At 41.1% G+C, this 6225-nt stretch overlaps 1 non-coding gene across 1 annotated transcript; it reads left to right on the top strand.

Moving 5' to 3' along the window:
• The first annotated feature begins 2984 nt into the window (after window positions 1–2984).
• On the top strand, window positions 2985–3057 carry TRNAK-CUU (transfer RNA lysine (anticodon CUU)). Its single transcript has one exon. It is a non-coding gene; the product is annotated as a tRNA-Lys (tRNA).
• Window positions 3058–6225: the final 3168 nt, after the last annotated feature.

Genomic DNA, 6225 nt, shown 5'->3' with positions numbered 1-6225 from the left:
ATCCTTCTCTGTCGCTGCCTTATCCTTTGTTAAATGAATGCGGAAGGATGTTCTTATTCCCTTACGAAGACCAGAGGAAACGTAGGGGAGAGGTCTCCCTCCACCCTTGGCGTCCTGGTTCTGACCCAGTATCTTGACCGCGTCCCCTTCGCCCACCTCTCCTCACACGAAGGAAGGAGAAAGTTGCACTCTGAGGGTTTGCGCTCAGGTCGGAATTTTACTGCCCAATACTTCAGGATGTATTTCCCCAAAAACAAGAATGTTATTTTACATATCCACAGTACAATTATGGAAATCTGAAAATTAACAATACTATTTTCTAATTTACAGACTTTGTTTAGATTTTGGCAATTCTCTCAATAATACCTGTCACAGCAAAAGAAAGTCCAAGATCGCACATTGTATTCAGTTGACGTATCTCTAGTCTCCTTTAATCTGGAAAATAGTTGCTTAATATTTCTTTAGGTTTCATGGCATTTACGTTTTTGAAGAATACAAATCATTTATTTGTAGGATATTCTTCAGTTTAGGTTTGAGTGATGTCTTTTCATGATTAGATTCTAGTGGTGCCACCAAAGTAACCTTGTATTCATATTAGAGCATTGGACTGGGAGGCACATGATGTCAGTTTCTTCCATTACTGATGATAGTAACTTTGATCACTTGCTTAATATTTCTCTTCTATAAAGTTTCTTTTTTGCCCTTTGTAATTAATAAGTATCTCATGAAGAAATGTTTTGAGACTATGTAAATAATCCTGGTACTTCTGAAGCTTTCGCCCACTAATTATAGTATCCTATGATTCTTATTAGAATCAATTATTATTATTATTATGGTTGCCAAATGGTGATTTTCTAATTCCATCATTCCTTCCACATTTATTATTGGCTTTCTACTGTGAGGTCATCAGCAGTTTTTTAAGCAAGAGAATTATATGATCTAATGTATTACATGATCTCCATTGCTTCTGTGTGAAGAATGATAGATAAGGGGAAGAACACAACACAGAGACTAGTTGGAAAGCTGTTAGACTCCTGTGGGCAAGCAGTGAAGGAGAGTGATTTGGACTAGAGCAGTGGCAGTGGAAGCGGAAATGTATGGATGGATTTTAGATATGTAGGGCTTGCTGAAAAATTGGATGTAGGAAGTAAGGGGAAAAGAGGAATTTCGATTGCTTCCTACTGCTAATGAAGCATTATAATTAGCATTAGTTTTTATTCTTGAACAAATGGATAAATAAAGAATTTGAATTTACTTGGAAGACTAGCCATTTAATTTGCCTAACTCTCATTGAAATAGTCTACTTGCAACTTTTTCATGAGGGATCCTGATGTAGACCAGGGTAGGCCAAGAAAGTGCTAGAGAGTATGTTATAGGAGGGTTCACCTTGAAGGTAAACTCTACGTACTCAAAACTTGTTTAGGGGGCCAGTTAAACTTGATTAACTTCACTACTTGTGTGCGATAAACACTATTTGAATGCCTAGTGCCTACCATATATTCATTAATAATAAAGAATTTGGAGCTCTTTCTGAACTCATTGTCAGATGAACGGCCTATTTGTGGGCTGGACTGTGTCTGTTCCTTGTATCTTGGAAGAATGCATTGAACTGTGGTCTCAGGTTCTTGATTATTTGTCTGATCATTACAAAACTTAAAAGGTGTGGGTATGGATTTGTTTGTTTTAATTAAATTAGTCCAAATTACTTTTGGAAGTAGTGCATATAAAGTCGGGATGTAATTTACACATATCTTTCTTACAGGTGCTAAGTTTTTGAGGTCATCAGAGTCTGTTTTATACTTCTATCAGAATACGTAACACATGGTAGGTACTTAATACGTGTGTCGAAAATGCAAATAAATATAAATTCACTTCCCAGTTACATTCTACCAAGTTATAAAATAATCAGAAATAAACTGGAGTTTGCAATTGCAAGAAAAAGTCCTACTGAATGACTGTATTAATGTTTTAAGCTTGAAAATTTTACATATTCTACTTAAATCCTAGGTGTACTTTAAGGAATCTAAACATACAGTATTTTATGCCATACCCTATTATTACTTTTTAATTAATTAGTTCAGGAAATGTGATGCCCAATGTGTTTAACTTCTAAATACTGTATTTTAGGGATAGTATCCTAAGAATTCTGTTATTTCCAGATTAACAATTAGGCTGTAACTCACCGCCATTCTGAGCAGTAGGAAAGACACCACCTCAATCACGGAAATTAGCAGAGTTCCTTGTCTAGAGAAGTTGACTAGTATCTCAGAATATATATATTTTCATAGGAGATTATTCCACTGTCTCAGCTGGTCATGATTTGATCAAAATCAATTCTGCTTTCCTTTGAGAATTAACATTCTTTACCATAAGATTCAGTGACTCTATAATCCTTTCCTCCCAGCTTCTCTCATTTGAGCTGGATGCTAATAACGACTTCCGAGAATCCTCTCTCTCGATTGTCAGGCATTTATCTCAAAAGAAGCCTTATTTTAATTGAAACAGAATTCCCTTCCTCAATTTAACTTTTCCTTGACTAGATCATATTAAAGGAAAATAGCTAAGCTCCACTGTTCTTCACTATTACTAACCTCTTAGGGGTTGGACTTTGTTGTTTAGTGCTGCGCCCAAAATTGTGGGAATCCAGTATGTCATTTGCCAGAAGGTGGATAGCCTTGATATGTGTTTATGTAAAGAAGATAACCTATTGGGCATTAAATATTTTAAAACACTTCAGAAAAAAGATTCAATGCCTCAGTAATAATAAAGACTTGCATAAGTTTTCCGTGATCTGGGGATACACACGCAATAAAAATTATTACATCTAAGTTCTATTAAAGAAATATTTTAAAGAGTTCTTATAAATAATTCAAAAGTAGATATTGAAGTTTTTTTTTGTAAGTAAGAATTACTAACGGGGAAATAAAACCAAATGAGCTTGTATACTCATCAAAAGATACAAAAGTGAGCCCTGTGTCACAAGTGCCCGGCTAGCTCAGTCGGTAGAGCATGGGACTCTTAATCCCAGGGTCGTGGGTTCGAGCCCCACGTTGGGCGCAGAGCTTTGGTTTTCGCTCCGGAGTTTCATTTTCCCTAAACCTTTTAAGGTGTCTCCAACGCGTTATAACTAAGAAGGGCTCTCTAAATCAAATTAGTTTAAATACTTTCAACATTAACCAGATCTCTGGAAAAAAGATATTTTGCAACCGGAACGGGTCTCAAACGGCGCTTGCGCACTTGAAAGCAGCCGTTCCTCTTCCCTTCTGGGTTCCCTCCCCAGCCGCCTGCTTAAAGCACGGAGGAAACGCAGAGGCCACTGTATAAAGTTGAGACTGGTTTTCTCTGCTACTGCGCACACTTGCGTAGTTGCTGGTAGAGGGCAATTTTTGCTTTTATCCCAACAAAATTATGAGCCCCAATTTTGGCAGCTTTTCTAAAACTGAAAGAGATCCTATGTAAAAGCAGTTGGGGAGGCTGGAGGACTTCAAGAAAATGTGTCTTCCTTTCTTGTTTATTTTACTTTTTCTTCCTGTCAGTGTAGGGCCTGTCCTGCGGTGGGGGAGGGATAGAATGTCCCCTGGAGAAGTGTAAAGTGAAAAGCGATTCTTTCTGTGGTCGGACCTATACAACCGGCGCAGACCTCAGGTTTTCTTTCATTGTTCTTGGGACTATATTTGGGATCTTTCCATCCAAAGTCGGTGGATATTAGGAAGTTGATGTTCTGGAAAAGGCGAGGCCGTTTGAAACAGAGCAAAAGAACTGAGATGTGACAATTCGGAGGAGCAGTCAGGTAATGGCGGGAGGCAGGACTTCCACCATTTTCCTTCTTCATTGAGAACTTTGAAGCAATCAGGCGGAGCACGTCCACACACCGGCCCGCCACGTCCAGGCGCGTTCCAGGACCTCACCACGCGGCCACGCAGGTGAGCGATCCTGCTCTGCTCCTCCGGGAGCCAGCCAGTCACAGCGCTGCGCGTTCCTCCACCTCCGCGAGTCACCGCCCGCTCTCCTGCAGTCAACGACCAATTGGCCTCTCTTCTTACTGGTTTCCTTCAACATACAAACATGCGGTTGGTTATTGCTCTATCTTAAAACAAAATAAAAACTTTGACCTAGTCTCCTTGCAGGCTACCCTTCTATTTCTTTGTTCCCCTTTGGAGAAAGTCACACGCCCGCAACTCCCGCTCCACCCCCGTTGCCTTCGCTGCTCATTCCTCTCCTAATTCTGACAATGTCCTTCACCCAAAGACCAAAAGAAAAAAGAAAAAACCCACCACGTGTAGTTGAACGAGTTTGGTTTATTTCTCACTGCAGCTAGGCAGAACTGTGGGATGTCTCAGTGAGAGAGTGTTAGAAAGAACGTATCATAAGAGTTGAGTTTTAGCTGGGTAATTTGGGGGAGAGTCTAAAGGAAATGAGAGCTCCTTCTGGATTGGGTGTTCTGCGAAAGCAAGGGCAATTCTATGATTTCTTATCTATACGGAGAGCTGACTAAAGGAGGGATAAAGCTGAAATGGGTAAAGTGATAGTCTCTCATTTAGCCAGGGAGGAGGATCTGTGGTGTTTTGAGTTGGACAGCGATCAACTTGTCTAAAGAAGATGTTCTCTCAGATGCCAATTCTAAGTCTAGGCTTTCTGGACTTCTAACCAATGGACTATAAATTGGGGTTCCCACAACCTTCTCCTCAGGTTTGATAATTTCCTAGAATGGCTCACAGAAGTCAGGAAAACAGTTTACTTACTCCTGGTTTATTATAAAGGATACAACTCAGGAACAGCCAAATGAAAGAGATACATGAGGCAAGCTGTGGAGGAGCATGGGTCTTCCATGCCCTCTCCTGGCGTGCTACCCTCCCCACACCTGGATTTGTTCACCATCCTGGCAGCTCTCTGAACCCTGTAGTTCGGGAATTTTTATGGAGGCTTCTAACTCAGTTTCCAGCCCCTCCTCTCTCCCTGGAGTATGGGGGAGAGGGGGGTCGGAACCTGAAACTTTCAACATTCTAAATCTTGGTTTGATCTTTCTGGTGACCAGCCTTCATCCTGAAGCTATGCAAGAGCCCACTAAAGAGTCACCTCATTAGAATGAGAGACACTCCCCTATTACTCAGGAAATTAAAAGGGATTTAGGAACTCTGTGTTAAGATGTTCCTAACACCCCCATCACACAGGAAACTACAAGGGTTTTAGCAGCTCTATGTCAGGAACCAGGGGCAGAGCCCAAATACATATTTCGTATTATGTCACACTTCCCTAATTTGTCTTTGTTCAAGTCACTGAGAAATGAGCCCAACTCCAATCACCCTATACTAATTGGCGACTACCCCACCATCCACTTTACCCTGCACTATTTTTCCCATAGAAGGTATCATCGTCTAACTTACCACGTTAGTATCTTTCGCTTCACTTTCTCCCAACCCCGTGGAATGCACATCCACAAAGGCAGGACTTTTTTTTGTTCTTATTGAGTTGATAACAGTTTGCATCGATGTGAGATTTCAGTTGTACATTATTTCTTGTCTGTCACCACATAAGTGCTCCGATTCACCCCCTGTGCCCACCCCCACCCCCCTTCCCCTGGTAACCACTGAACTGTTTTCTTTGTTCGTGTTTGTTTATATTCCACATATGAGTGAAATCAGCTGGTGTTTGTCTTTCTCAGTCTGGCTTATTTCACTTAGCATAATTCCCTCCAGGTCCTTTCAAGTTATCACAAATGGGATAAATTTTTTTTTTATGGCTGAGTAGTATTCCATTGTATATATACACCACATCTTTTTTACCCTATTATCGGTCAATGGGCACTTGGATTGTTTCCAGGTCTTGGCTATTGTGAACAGTGCTGCAGTGAACACAGGGGTAAAGGCAGGATGTTTGACTTTGCTCACTAATATATCTCAAGCACATAAATTAGCATCTGGCAGACATTCCATAACAAGTGTTGAACTAGTGAATCAAGAATGGTGTTAGTGTCCTAGGGCTGCCATAACAAGGCACCACAAGCTGTGTGGCTCTAAACAACAGAAATTTACTGTCTCACAGTTCTGGAGGCTGTGCAGGCAGGCATAATCTCAAAACCTCTCTCGAACAGTCTACTCTGTGCTTCTTGCTCTCAGGTCTTGCGTCGCCAGCAATCCCCGGTGTTCCTGGGACTGCAGCTGCGGAACTTCAGGCTCCGCCTCAGCTGGTACGTGTTTTCTCTCTGTGAAATGTCTCCCAGGGCAT

This window comes from Equus przewalskii, chromosome 25 (assembly GCF_037783145.1).
Source record: "Equus przewalskii isolate Varuska chromosome 25, EquPr2, whole genome shotgun sequence".
Classification (NCBI taxonomy): Eukaryota; Metazoa; Chordata; class Mammalia; order Perissodactyla; family Equidae; genus Equus; species Equus przewalskii.
This window is presented reverse-complemented; position numbering and strand designations above follow the sequence as displayed.